General features: G+C 33.8%; 1 protein-coding gene and 1 long non-coding RNA gene across 4 annotated transcripts in view; one reads left to right on the plus strand and one right to left on the minus strand.

Moving 5' to 3' along the window:
• LOC144309132 (uncharacterized) overlaps window positions 1–7,024 on the plus strand; it is a 34,565-nt gene extending 27,541 nt beyond the window's left edge. For both annotated transcript variants that reach the window (XR_013375230.1, XR_013375232.1), the window contains exon 4: window positions 6,852–7,024. This is a non-coding gene — a long non-coding RNA (uncharacterized LOC144309132). The remainder of the gene's footprint in view (window positions 1–6,851) is intronic.
• Window positions 1–15,501, minus strand: part of LOC144309130 (melanoma-associated antigen B10-like) — a 46,012-nt gene that overhangs the window by 30,229 nt on the left and 282 nt on the right. The window lies entirely within an intron of this gene.

Below are 15,501 nucleotides of genomic sequence, written 5' to 3' on the forward strand. Positions count from 1 at the left end.
TATGAAAAATTCTATATACCATCAAAGATAATGTAGAAATATAATGAAAAATATACCCCATCAATAATAATAATAATAAACTAGTAGAATTTTGGTGTAACTATAAAAGTTGAATGTGAACTTCATGAAGAATTCTATACAACTTTATGTTGAGACCTAAGGATTTGAATAGAGACTTGTATCAAGTTTTGATGGTTAAGTTTAATTGTCAAGTTATCTGACCAGATTAATTATAATTTCTGGGTATGTCTATGAGAATGTTTCTGAATGATATTTGCATTTAAATTGATGGACTCAGTAAAGTAGTTGTCCTGTCCAATGTGGGTGGGCATCAGCTAATCAGTTGAAGGCCTAATTAGAACAAAAAGCAGAGGAATTAGGAATTTGGCTTTTTTAACCACCCCTCTCCTCAACATTGCCTCACTGCATGATCTGGGACATCTCATCTCATTTTCTCTGGCCCTTGGACTGGGATTTATAGCATCTGCTCCCTTGGTTTTCAGGCCTCAAGACTGATTTAATTACACCACCATTTCCCGGGATTTCTGCTAGCTTGCAGATGGCAGATCATGGGAGTTCTCAACCTCCATCATTATGGGAGCCAATTCTTCATAAAGAATTCTCTCTTTCTTTATTATATGTTTAATATATTTATTATTTGTACAAGTATTATATATAAACTATAATAGAATTGTCAATTAAAACAACTTTGTATTTTTAGATAAGATGATTATTGGTAGGTAGAAAGCCAATGAGTTTAGACTGATAGCAGATTCAGAAGTGCCAAACGTGAAGCTAACACGGCAAGTAAGCAGATGTTCTCAAGGAAACTCTGAGAAGGCTAAGAGTCAACAACTATCAAAGACAGACTGAGCTGTAGGTCATCTTCAAGATAATTATTTTAAGAAACTTTATTGATAACACCTGGGATGTTTGTGCTTCTCTGTCTACAGTCATAAACAGAACAGCTGGCTGTATTGAATTTTTCCCTCAGACTGAAGTCCAAGAAAATTTTCTAGATAAAATATTCTGTTCTGGGACAAGGTTACTAGTAAGTGTATTGTGTCTTGGCGAGGAAGCTAAACTGAAGTTGAGACAAGCCTCAAGGGATTATAAAAAGGAAAGTGTTGGACAAAAAAGATAAATATATTAGAGATTTTGATTCTCAGAGTAAAATTCTTTGGTTTAGCAATTATGAAGACCTTGGGTATGCCTCTTTGCCTATTCACCATCCATACAAAAGTCGATAACTGCTACAGAGTAATATTTGTTTACTTACACAGAATCAGTGGTCAGCCTTAATTATGGAAAAGTTCTATCGGAGAAGCACAACCAGCACTAGTGTGGAACCCAGCATGCTGTGTACCAATGTTAAGTAATCAATTACTTCATTTAAAAATATAAATAAATCAACACATATGACAGTGCACTTGAGGAAAAACACAAAGTGTTAAGGAGATGGTCAAAGAAGAACAAACAATAACAGAATTAAGGAATCAAAACATGCAAAGGAAAAATGAAATAAATTGAATCTAATTCACATCCTGAGAGAACTGAGATGAATATTACTTCCATGACATAAGAATAATCAACCATGAAAGCAAAAAAGATCTGACATGTAAACTACATTCTTGGATATTTAAAATTCAATGGACTAAATTACAAATGTACATAACTTATGCTTGAATTGCAGATCTAGAAATCTCTCGAAATAGTTGAGGCAAAGTCAAGGATAAGTGTGTAAATTCATGGTGTGTAGATTCAGGTAACCCCAGAGAAAGGAGGAACTAATCAACTGAAAAAAAGAGTCCCTGAATTATGGAAAGATGTAAATATTCAGATTTAAAGGGTCCATTCACTGCCCAGTAGAATAAGTAAATTTCATCATCAACATTAAAATAAAAATCCTACAGATTTCGTAGAGGAAAATAAATTTTATTTGCAATGAAAGGAGAAGTGTGGGGAGGTAATTTTTCACAAAAAAAACATAAGCAATATCTTTAAATTTTTATGAAAAATAAATATTTTGAAACTAGAATTCTGTACCCAGTCATATCATTCATCATCCATGAATGTCAAATTCATGTATAAATGTATTTTCAGACACTTAAGAACAGAGAAGTCTAATATCTATGAAAAAGTTGCTTAAAAGGCAAAGAAAAGACATCAAAGACATAAAAGAAAGATGGCAACATGTAATATAAAAAACACTGATATCAAAGTATGACCTAGGAAATTCAAGAAAATTAAAAAATAAATTTAAAGAAGACCCATTATATATATATATATATATATATATATATATATACACAGTATTTTTCCCCTTTGCAGAAAATAATGATTCAAAGACTAATCAGTTGTACTACTTAATTGTATGGCATACATTTGGATAGTTGAATGAGAAGTGCTGTTTATTGCTTTTCAGGCTTTAACATCAACATATAGAGAAAATCTTTTAAAATTATAAAGAAATTATAGAGAAATGACTGTAAATGTAAATGTATGCTTCAGGATTCTCTCTGTCCCTCTGCCTCTCCTCTCTAAAATAAATAAATAAATCTTAAAAAAAATAAAAACAGGGAGTTATTTTCTAGAGGTGAGATATTAAGAAATGCAAATTCAAGTACATCATTTAAATAAAAAAAAATAGATAAAACTACCAGAAGTAAAAAGAATACTGTGAAAACAGGAGGGAAGTAATGTAAATGTTGTATATAGAAACTGTACACATTGGGCACCTTCAGCTCAGGTCGTGATCCTGGGATCCTGAGATTGAGTCCTGCATCAGGCTTCCTGTGGGGAGCCTGCTTCTCCCTCCACCTATGTTTCTGCCTCTCTCTGTGTCTCTCATGAATAAATAATTAAAATCTTAAGAAAAGAAACTGTACACATTTTATATTTGGTACATAAAACTGTTTTTGAAGTAATAATGGTAATTACCATGAGCCTAAACTCAAAAACCATTAACTGCAGATGACTAAATTGTGTGTGTGTGTGTGTGTGTGTGTGTGAAAAAGGAAGACACTTTCACTTTTTAATTTTAGTCAGTTCAGTAATATTTTTTTATTTAACATGTACATTTATTATCCTCATAATAAAACATAATTTGATAAAGCTTGAACTTAGATATATCTAAAACTACCTTAATTAAAATTGTATGATACCAGTCCAATGGTAAAAAAAAAAATGGACTATGATTAGTAAAGAGTTCCCAGCACAGAGTCTAGAAGAGTTATAGGGAAAGGAAATATTATTAAGTAAGAGTTTCCAGGATACTTAGATAAGTGATAAACAGAAAGCTATTTTTCATGAAACATATGTGAATATTTCCATTTTTTATATGAGGAATAATTTTCTATACATGAACACAATGGTAGGTGACAGAATGGTATATATGGTTAAATGTAATAATTTTTAAAATATCATAAAAAGAGCATATATAGATATATAAAATATATTTCTTAAAAAATCAGTAAGGGATGCTGTTATTATTAAAGAATACTTATAAAGCAACAGAAACTTACTTTCCTATAAATAATTGGAACACAAACTGACAATTTATAAAAGAATATGGATGACCAGTAAATACATGAAAAAATATTCAATCTCAGTAATGCCTACATATTTTTTTAAATGCCACTTAAGATCATTGGATTGGCAAATTTTAAAGTTATAAACACATTTTTGGCAATGAGCATTCTTTTCACTTTTTTGTGGGGATATTTATGTGTGTGTGTTTGTATATATGTGTATATATATATATATATATAAATATATGCATAACCTTTCTGAAAAATCCATTTACAATGAATATTTTAAGAGCCTTAACAAGGGCATTTCTCATCGGTCCTGTGAAATAGAAAGAAATGCAGTCAAAGACATGCACAAAATGGCTATATATTATTATGCTAAATATTTATAATAGCAAAACAATGGCAATAGCTTCTTCAAGAAATGAAAATTGTTAAATAAATTAAGAAAAATTAATTTTCTTAAGAAAGTGGAAACCTGAAGGATTAATTTGCTTAAATTTCACTTGGGAGTTGTTAGCCCAGTGTAGTGGGGGTAAGGATAAAAAGGAAATGCGTTAAGATGCAAAGCAACGTCAAGCAATAAATAGCCACATTTGCTACTGGTTCAACTAAGCCACAAAAAAGACAGATTAGATAACTCTGAAGCCATGTTGACTTAGCGTATGAGACCTGTTCCTGAAGGTAGCCAGTCCTGGGAGTAGTCCACAGAAGAAAGAAAAGAGGGATACTTATATGCCCTGATCTCTTCCGTTTCTTATTTCCTATTGGTCAAAGTTGACCTCAGGGTAGCTAATCCCCTGCTAATTTGGTGACCCTTCTGGAAGTTGGATTTTGCTCTTCACAATGTACTGTTTCATCCAAGTTCAAAAAAGGGAGGCATGACCTAGAATAGTTTGCCTACCACCTAAGAAAGTGAAAGAAGGAGATAGTTAAGGAAATATGAAAAGGCACACAAGGTTGGAGTCCCAATAAAATCTAGATGAATAATTATCATGGAACCCTTATAATCGGGTTTTCTGAAAATAAAGAGTAGCACAGAAATATCCATGGAATAATGTTTAATTTTAGAAAAGCAGGAGGAAATGGCTATATATCTGGTAGGAACCCAAGATGAGATAGCTATATGAATATATACAAAGACTGAGCAATCTAGAAATAAATTTACTGGGCAGCTCTGGTGGCCCAATGGTTTAGTGCCGCCTTCGGCCCAGGGTGTGATCCTGGACACCCGGGATCGAGTCCCGCATCGGCCTCCCTGCATGGAGCCTGCTTCTCCCTCTGCCTGTATCTCTGCCTCTCTCTCAATCTGTGTCTCTCATGAATAAATAAATAAAATCTTTAAAAAAAGAAAAAAAGAAATTTACTACCAATAAGCTGCTTTCTGTGTAAGGCCATTTTTAGTTTAGGGTCATTTTTTTCTCAACGAGTGCCTGCAATGTTCAAAAATTTTACTATAACTGTGTATTAATTTTATAATTAGAGTGAACGAATTTATAAAAAGAAGTAATTAAAGTTGTTATAATAAGATCTGGTTTTATTCAATTTTAATAAATTATTTTTCAGTATACATATAAAATTTCTGGAAACTTTGGACATCTGAATAAAGATTCAATGGTTATGCATACAATATAGGGTTTAAAAAAACAGTTTATGTGGCAGATGTTCCCTTTCCATCCTGTCAGATTAAAGTAATATTATGCCTTTTTAGGAAGTATTTTTTTAAAGATTTTATTTATTTATTCATGACAGACACAGAGAGAGAGGCAGAGACACAGGCAGAGGGAGAAGCAGGCTCTATGCAGGGAGGCCCATGCAGGACTCGATCCCGGGTCTCCAGGATCACACCCCGGGCTGAAGGCGGCGCTAAACCACTGGGCCACCTGGGCTGCCCGAAGTATTTTTTTTAATAAAGGTCACTAAACAACTCATTCTGGTTGGTTTGGCATATTAACTGATAAGAAGTTATTTTACATTTGTGGTCCCAAGAACTTTTAAAAACAAAATAAGATTATTTGTCAGTTGTAGTTATGCTTGTATTCAAATAATCCCTGGTTCTTTGGATTTAGATTATGTAAAAAGACTGGAGAAAATTTAAGAGCATTTTATAAAGGTGTATCATGCCATAATTTACTTCTAGATGATGAATGGAAAAGGAGACTAAACATTTTAGCATTTTTGTAGTTTAACCAAATGTATATTCTCCCTTCTTTATTCTGATCAGATTTACATAAAACTTAGCTTTTAAAACACAACAAAAGCTAGCCTTTTGCTTAGATGCATTTAGAATTAGATGGCAAAAATAGTTTTCAAATGTCAGTAAAATCTCCTAAAGTCTGGCTACAGGAGTTGATTTTGTTTGTTTTCCTATTTGATTTGTTTTTCTGAAATGTTTGCCAGCACCTCACAAGCCATAGGTAATACTTCTGAAATATGAGAAAAGTGAATGGGTAATAATAAGAGGGATCAAAATAATAGTAGCACATATTTAAAGAACACTGTATAATTATCAGCTATAGTTCCCAGTGTTTTATACACATTAGTCACTCATTTGACATTGAGAAAATTCTGTGAAGTGAATAAATAATATTATTCTTATTCCCATTTTACCGAAGAGAAACTGAGGCAGACGGGTTAAACAGTGAATGGCAGATCCAAGATTTGAACTAAGGAAGGCTGGCTTCAAAGGCTGTTCCAGTAACCATTACAACACATATTATCTTTCATCATAGTTTAGGCAGTTGTTGGAAGATCAAAATTTTACATTACATAGAAAATATTCTGTCTTGAAGAATCTCTCTGACTTTTCTCTGGTGCAGATGTCAAATGACAGCTAACTCTTTATATAGATATGCTATGGAGCTGATATCTCACATCTACTTTATAGTCCTTCTTTCTGTGAAGTGCTACCCAAACCATGAAAAAGAAGTAATTATGTTGATTTGCCTCATTACGGTTTCATTTCTTAGTACATTTCTCATAGGTAATGCTACTAAATATGATAACCTTTAGTCTTCTAACTTTACCATTCCGAGATTTAAAGCCAGAACATATGACACTAATGTAGGCAAATTTAGCAAAAACACATTCACAGTTTACACAGATACTGAATTTTCAGTTAACTATTCATTTCAGAGAAGGAAAACTTAAAATTTATCATTTGTTTTTCTTAATGTCATACATTCTACTACCAATAACATGCAAACATCTAATAAAATATGTCACTTGTTTATGCAATAAATATCATTATAAGTTTATAGTTATAAATTATCATTTTTAAATTGTTTTTTTAATTTATTTATTTATCTATGTACAACACAGAGAGAGACAGAGACACAGGCAGAGGGAGAAGCAGGCTCCCTGCAGGGAGCCCGACGTGGGACTCGATCCCGGATCTCCAGGATCACACCCCAGGCTGCAGGTGCTAAACCGCTGCGCCACCGGGGCTGCCCTATAAATTATCATTAAGTTATAAATTTATCAATGGTTAAGTATACTGGTAATTTAAGAAACTAATGTTTGGTAAATTTATTTATTTATTTATTTATTTATTCATTCATTCATTCATTCATTCATTCATGAGAGACAGAGAGAGAGAGGCAGAGACACAGGCAGAGGGAGAAGCAGGCTCCATGCAGGGAGCCCGATGGTGGGACTCGATCCCAGGTCTCCAGGATTAGGCCCTGGGCTGAAGGCGGCGCTAAACCGTTGAGCCACCCCGGCTGCCTGGTAATTTTAATTTTAATACAGAGAGGAAGATAAAATACGGTTGAAGTGAAGTGATAAAGTGGAGCAATACTTCCAGAGACTGACTATCATACTTCAATATAATCTGCACATATGAGAAAAATGGAAAAATTAGGTAAGATCAAATAAAACTGATAACAAGTGAGATCTTCTCTGTTCAAAATGAGCTATTGAAAAGATATACTATTGTTTAATCAGAAGGAAGTAAACTCAGAAATATACGACCTTGACAAGCTCTATGATATAGATAGTTGATAGATAGATTAGATAGATAGATAGATAGATAGATAGATAGATAGATAGATAGATAATAGATAGATAGATAGATAATCATATATCTATAAACTTTGAGGGAAAGATGAGACTAATAGTACATTTTGCTTTAACAGGGACAAGAAGTCCTTGTGACTGCTTATTCAGCTTTCTAAGTGTTAAAATAAAATGAAGTATATGTAGACAAAAGTAATCCAGGAAGTATCCCAAAAGACCTCAAGCAAATCAATGAATAGTGTTTGCATTTCTGAAATTAAGATTAATAATAGTAACAGTGGAAAAGACAAATGTTAGACTTGTCATATTAAAAGAGGAACTTCTTGAAGAATCAAATTTGACAGCTTGATATACCTGAATGGGAACACAAAAACCACAGAGCTCGGTCCTTTATTTTATACTTAGAATAGTGAACATTCATTATCATGGTAATACTTCATGATACAAAATACCACAATCTATTGATTATTACCTTATTGCTGGGAATTTATATTTTGTCAAATTTGCTTTTATCATACTAGGATAAATATCTTAGAACCTAAATTTTTTCTTCGTATCTCTGATTATTTCCTTAGGATACAGCCTAAGGGATTTATTGGGATACTTAAAATAGATGATGTAAAAGTAATGTATAGTGGCCAGTTCAAGGAATAAGTTTTGACATAGTTATCATTTTTTGAAGTATACAACTTAATCATGCAAAAAAATTCTGGTATTCTGTTTGTGTCTCCAGTTGAGTCATTTAGCTTAGAAACCCTTACATGGTTAAGTTTGCAATTTACATTAGAAAAATCTTCACAAATATTTTTCTATGATGCCAGCACTAACTACACTGACTTGAAAATTTCTTTTTTAAGAAAAATATGTTTTCTAAAGTTTTTTTTATTACATTTTTTATAGAACATGTCTGTCACCTGTCAGGCATTGTGATTAAAGGGAGGAAAAATAGCCTATTTGCTTGATATAGAGTGCAGCATATTCTAAGCTAAATACATGTTTGTGACCAAATTCATGTGCTATAAACTGCTAGTCTTAAAAATAAAATTATACACTTTATTTATATATCATCCTATTTTTATTAAATTTAGAATGCAAATGAGACCTGGTTATACTTCAATATATATGCCTTGAAATTAAGTTGTCAGTCCTAAAAGTAGTGACATTGTGCACTGTTTATGAAACACATGACACTCTGGTTAAGAAACAAAGCTAAGGAACGAAAGCAAAAAGAACTCTCAGAAGCCCATCACACTTATTGAGAATAAAATACAAAGTTCTTATCCAGGCCTATATCACTGTACTTGACCACAGGATCTGGCTCTGAAACTTTTCTCCATCTCCCATCACTCTAGGCTGCTCCTCCTCTTCCCAGGGACTCTGCCTTCTCACAGTGCCTCCATCACTTGCTCCTTTTGTCAGGGAACTTCTTCCAGATACTCACAGGGCTCACTCTTAATTTTTTCAAAGCTCTTGTAAAAGACTGTCCCTGATTACCATATTCAGTTTCTAAGCCTTCACCTGCCTCCCCCCCCCTTTTTTTCCCCATAGCCTTTACCTGTACTTTGGTGACATTATAAATGTGTATACATCTTTATTATCCTTATTCCCAGTAAAGTCAAAGCTTCATTAGGACAGAGGCTTTTTTTGTGAGCCACTACACTCCCAACGCTGGAACATTGTCATATAATTGGTTTTCAGTATATATCAAAAGAGTAATATGATACATTCACTGTTGGGGTCCAAAAGTGGTGCAGCAGAATCTTTATATTCTCCATGTGAAGCCAGCTAATATTCAAACTTTAACTATAAGGAAAAAAATCAGTAAGATATTTCATAGATTAATGTAATCAAGTAAAATTTTAAAACTAAATTGCATATATTTAATGTAATAATCATTGATGACATCTTTTATATGTTGGAAAATGTACAGTTAGATTATTTAATAAATTTTAACTAATTGTTTTCCTAGCAATTATTCACTACTTTTCATACCATTTCCACTCTGTCCCCCAACCCACCCCACTCAAATTCCTAAGTTCATAGCTTCAGGGGAGGAATGAGAAAGAAAAGAGCTTTCATGTTTCTTCTGGATATAGACACCTAAAATCTAAAGTCCTTAGAGAATGTTGAGAATTGATTGAAAATGGGGGAAAAATCAAGAATGAGAATTTCTTCATTTTTAAAAATGTCTCTACCCAAAAAATCTTAGAAGTTTATTTACGGGGTGGGGAGAAAATAATAGACTGGTATTCAAAATAGAGAATGATCTGTACTGGTCTGCTGTCGACCTATCAGGCACATATGTTGGTTGTAAACAACTTGGATGAGCTATTCTGGAGATAACCTGCCAGGTAAGAGTCTAAGTATTGTAGTGTCCCAGGAAGGGGAGGGAAAGGGGGCAAGCCCTGGTAACAAAAGAACCAAGGGAAAAAATGGCTATACAATGGCCCTAGATACGCTGGTTCTTCAATGACCTTATCAAGAATTATCTTTCGATGGACACCGAGGCTCCTTCCACAGTTGGTCCACAATAGCCAAATTATGGAAGGAGCCTCGGTGTCCATCGAAAGATGAATGGATAAAGAAGATGTGGTCTATGTATATATACAATGGAATATTACTCAGCCATTAGAAACGACAAATACCCACCATTTGCTTCAACATGGATAGAACTGGAGGGTATATTCTGAGTGAAGTAAGTCAATCAGAGAAGGACAAACATTATATGCTTTCATTCATACAGGGAATATAAAAAAATCATGAAAGGGATTAAAGAGGAAAGGAGAGAAAATGAGTGGGAAATATTAGAGAGGGTGACAGAGCATGAGAGACTCCTAACTCTGGGAAACGAACAGGGGGTAGTGGAAGGGGAGGAGGGCGGGGGTATGGGGTGACTGGGTGACGGGCACTAAGGGAGGCACTTGACAGGATGAGCACTGGGTGTTATGCTATATGTTGGCAAATCGAACCAATAAAAATATTGGTTCAATAAAATATTGGCTCCAACCAAAATATCGGTTCCAATAAAAAATATACAAAAATATAAAATAAAATAAAATAAAATAAAATAAAATAAAATAAAATAAAATAAAAAGAATTATCTGTTCTCATTCCTTTGCACCTTTAAGTCTCCAGGAACTTTGACCAAATCTCTAAGGAATAGGATAAAACCCTATTGAACTGAGAACAACTTTCCACTACTCCAGTAGAGATCTTCAATAAAAATAAAGTGGATATGAGAAAATAAAAAGAATTGTATCTTTTGCACAACTAAGCTCCATATGCTGGCTACCCACCATATAATATGTCATACATTAATATATTATTTATTAATAGATTAATATCAATTATTAATAAATTGACATTTATTTATCAATTTTAATATATTTATTAATGTTTATGATATATAAAATATATATATGGTGGCAAATTTTCTGAGAGTAAAGAAACTTAAACTTCAGGGTCTCTCTCTCTCTTATACAAGTCCCTAGGTTTGTAGGAGTGCTTGGAGTTGTAGTACATTCTGGAAACCAGTTTGCACAGAAAGTATTTCTCTATAAGCATTTCTACAAAATTGTGTAAAGAGACCTCAGAAGAAATGAATCTCAATTGTTAAAGCTCCAGAAATTCCTTGTGATTTCTCTTTTCATTAAAATATATGTACACTTTTGTCTCTTTTTTCTTTGCTCATTTGTTTTGTTTCTTAAATTCCCTATGTGAGTGAAATCATATGGTATTCGTATTTCTCTGACTGCTTTATTTTGCTTAGCATAATATCCTGTAGCTCCAACCATGTCGTTGCAAATGGCAAGATTTCATTCTTTTTTATGGCTGAAAAAATACAGACTCTTAACCATAGAGAATAAACATAGTTACCAGAGAGGAGGTGAGTTGGGGATGGGTGAAAAAGGTGATGGGGATTAAGGAGGACACTTGTGATGAGCACTGGGTGATGTACAGAAGTGCTGAATCACTAAATTCTGCACCTGAAACTAATATTACGCTGACACACAAAAGTGTTATTATGCTGTTTATTACTTAACTGAAATTAAAAAAACATATATATATATTTGAACCTAATTATAAATATATAATTTTGTATTATTTTTCTTAATTTTTGTATTTTTTTATTAGCCATCGTATTGTATAGACTTTGGGCTCCACTTAGCCTGGGCCCACCTTTGTATATGTTTGTATATACATATAACTTTAAAAAGATAGACCACCAGGCTAATAAGTGCATTGACCTTTGAGAAGTAGTGATGGCAGACCAAGTAGGGAAAGATTTTTTAAATTTAACCTCACATAACTTTATAAGCTTTTGCTCTATTGTGTTTTGTATTTTTTTCTTAATTCCTGACAAAAAAGAAACAAAATTCTCATTTCTTCAAAATAACTTAGATTTTGATAAAATCTGCCTGCCCCCACACCCTGCCAAAAAACTAAAACAAAACAAAATAAAAATGAAACCAAGTAAGGGCACCTGGGTGGTTCAGTCAGTTAAATGTCCCCTTCTTGATTTCAGCTCAGGTCGTGATATCAGGGTCATGAGATTGAGCCCTGCATGAGCCCCATGCTCAGTGGGAAGTCAGTTTCTCCTTCTCTCTTTTTTTTTTTTTTTTTTAGTTTCTCCTTCTCCATCCTTCACTGCCCCTCCCCCTGCTCATGCATGGGCGAGTGTGCTCTCTCTCTCTCTCAAATAAATAAATCTTTAAAAAATTAAAAAAAATCTTTAACAAGAATGAAACCAAGTGTTGGGATTTCTTAATAATGGGGAAAATTGCTACATCTTTCTTGTTTCCTTCACAGCCAAATATCTGTAGAGGTTAATATCATTTGTTTTATTTTTAGGTTTTATTGAATTATAATTTACATGTCATAAAATTCACAGGTTGTGTCAACTCAGTGATGTTTTTAGTGAATTTATGAATGCGTGCAACCAGCACCAAAATCCAGAAACATTCTCATCACCCTCCAAAATTCCCTTGTGCACATGTGCAGTTTATAAAATGATTCTTTTTTAAAATCTGTTTTTGCTTATGAACCCTTGTCTTTAGTAGTCCACTTAGTGCTAGCCCTCCCTCACTCCTTTTGATTTCTCCTGCATCAATCATTGAAACTTTCCTTGCCATGGTCACTAAATAACCTTATTCTTAGAATTAATGGATATTTCTTCACTTTTAACTTACTTGATTTTCAGCTATCCTTGGCACTGTTGGGAATTCCTTTCTTTATGAAATACTTTTGGCATTCCTGTAGCAGGAAATCTACCCAGTATCTGTCCTTCTCTTTCCTTTCTCCTTATGAATAGAAACTCTGTAGGTTACATGTGACCATATGATCAGCTAAAATAATAGAAATTATCAAGGTCACTTACATTTGGGAGGAGGTGATAAGATGTAAGAAGTTGGCTAGGCACTTCTGGGAAAGATTTTGATTCTCTATATAGAGGTTATCTCTTTTTGCTTCCCCCACTTTGCCCTTTCTGCCTGGAACACAATTGCTTATTAAAGTTTTGTGGAGGGACGCCTGGGTGGCTCAGCGGTTGGGCGCCTGCCTTCGACTCAGGGTGTGATGCCAAGATCCTGGCATCAAGTCCCGCATCAGGCTTCCTGTGAGGAGCCTGCTTCTCCCTCTGCCTGTGTCTCTGCCTGTCTCTCTCAGTCTGTGTCTCTCATGAATAAATAAATCTTTAAAAAATTATGTTGGGTAGAGCATCTCCCCACCATGATATAAATGGCAAGGCATAAAGGTAAGAGTTGGTTGGGATATTGAGGGCCACGAACTGCCCATCTTTGGACTTGTTTAAGAGGAAACAAACTTGCATTGTGTTTAAGCCCCGGATAATATGGGTTTCTCTTACCAACATCCAATTGCAATCAATAACTAAAATAGCTTAGATAGCTTCTCTTATTTTGAGGCTATGGGTAATGGTGCTATCTGGAAGAGTCTTTGTAAAGAAAGACGGAGGATGTGATATGATGAACTCATCATATCTCTGACACTGTCCTCTTATATGACATTCACTTTTGTCTCAGACAAGGTAGGTTCGGTGCTTTTTTTGTACAAATCTAGTAGTTAACTGTCTGGGAGAGCATGGATTCTATGGACTACAGTTCCTTGCATAAGGACAAACCCATGTGCTATGCCAATAAACAGATTTGTTTAGAAAATCAAAGGTACCATTTGCATATTATGGTTATGACCCTGGGGGAAAAATATTCTTTGGCTATGCAAGATACTAGGATAAAATTCTTTTTAGAGCTACAACCAGCCAACCCTCCTTCCTTCTTTCCTTCCTTTCTTCCTTATTCCATCACTCTCTCCTTTCCTTCCCTACCCTCCCCCTTTTTCTCTCTTTCTGGGAATCATAAATAAGCCCAAAAGAACATATATGGGATGACTGAAAGAGAAGAGCAATCCTCATTTTTCTCACTTCGTTATATAGACTCTTCATTGTTTTAAATCCAGTGAAATAATGTATTGTAGCTACTATAAAAATATCAAATAGAAACAAAAGAAGAAAGAGAGTAACTAAACATTGTAAGAAAAGTTTTAAAATATGGCTTTTTTTGTTTATAGTATGAGAAAGCCAGTATTGTCTAAAACTGTTGATGGGAGCCAAAACTGAAACAAATGCATGAAGAGCAATTTAGGGACAACAAAAAGCTTGTCTTTTATATACCATTTTCCCAGCAATGCTGTTTCTGTAAATTTATTCTAAAATAACAATTTCGCTGAAGCCTATTTGGAGTGGAAACTTGTATGAAAGTTAAAATCTTGCTTAGCTCTCATTCTTGCATACCAACTGGACAGTGAATTAAGGAGAAAGGATAATAGCACTTCCTTTCCACAGACTCAACAGATACCCTGTTTTCACAATTAAAAGTTTTTAGAATAGTTAAAAACCCTTAGCTATAGTTTATATTTTTCCTCTGTATTTACCACAAATTGACTTGTCTATGACCTACTTTAATAATTAAGAGAAGGAATAGATTTCTTCGTATATGCAATATAGGCATTATTAGAATGACTTCTAATTTTCCTAGGAAATTTTTTAAAATCCAAAATCCAATAAATCTGAAACCTGATTTTTATTAATTATATGAGAAAAGCAGCTACCCATAATTAGGCCAAAAGAAGTATTTGAAATGAAATTGCAGGGTTTTTTTATGTTTCATAAAATCACTCAAAGAAATAATAATTTTGAGGGCATGCAAAGGTTTCCTTAAAATAAGTTCTCATCAATCTTATAAATATTTTTAATGTATTTTAAACTAATCATTTTTGTGAATGATACTTCTGAAAACAATTAAGCTTATTTACCTTCAATATTTTGCAAGAAACCAAGTAAGAAATTTTGGAGCACAGCATGACCTGGGATATCTTTTGTCTTGTGTAATGAAAGTATATGCAGACGTTTATTCCAAAAAGCCATTATTTATAGACACTAAGCAAGCTTCCTCCACATAATCTTCTGAAGTTCTTCAGAGAAGTTCTATCACCCTCAAAAACAGAGGCTACAGTCTTGCTGAAGGCTGTAAGATTCAGCAGGTTTCCTAACATCTGAACAGTGTAACTCTCTAAGAATTTCAATTTTTCTGCACTATTCTCTTCTTTTTTCAAACATCTTAAGGTCTTTAAATAAGGATGATGTCTCAGTGTGAATTAGCACCACACTCATTGTAACTAATCTAGGAGATCAGAATTCCCCAGAACTTTCTAAACATAAGATGCCCAGCCTCGGCCACTTCAGGTAATTTTTTAGAGCCCCAAACAAATCCAGTACTCTTTCTGACATGTTTCTTGTTTGCATTGATAAAACACATCTATCTCACTTTTTGGACCTGCTTCCACTTGACTCACTCCTCTCATTTTATACTTAAGAGGTAATTTTACGCTTCATTTTTTACAGATTAAATATCCTCAGACAGTTATCTTTTCAAAAAATAGT

This window comes from Canis aureus, chromosome X (assembly GCF_053574225.1).
Source record: "Canis aureus isolate CA01 chromosome X, VMU_Caureus_v.1.0, whole genome shotgun sequence".
NCBI lineage: Eukaryota > Metazoa > Chordata > Mammalia > Carnivora > Canidae > Canis > Canis aureus.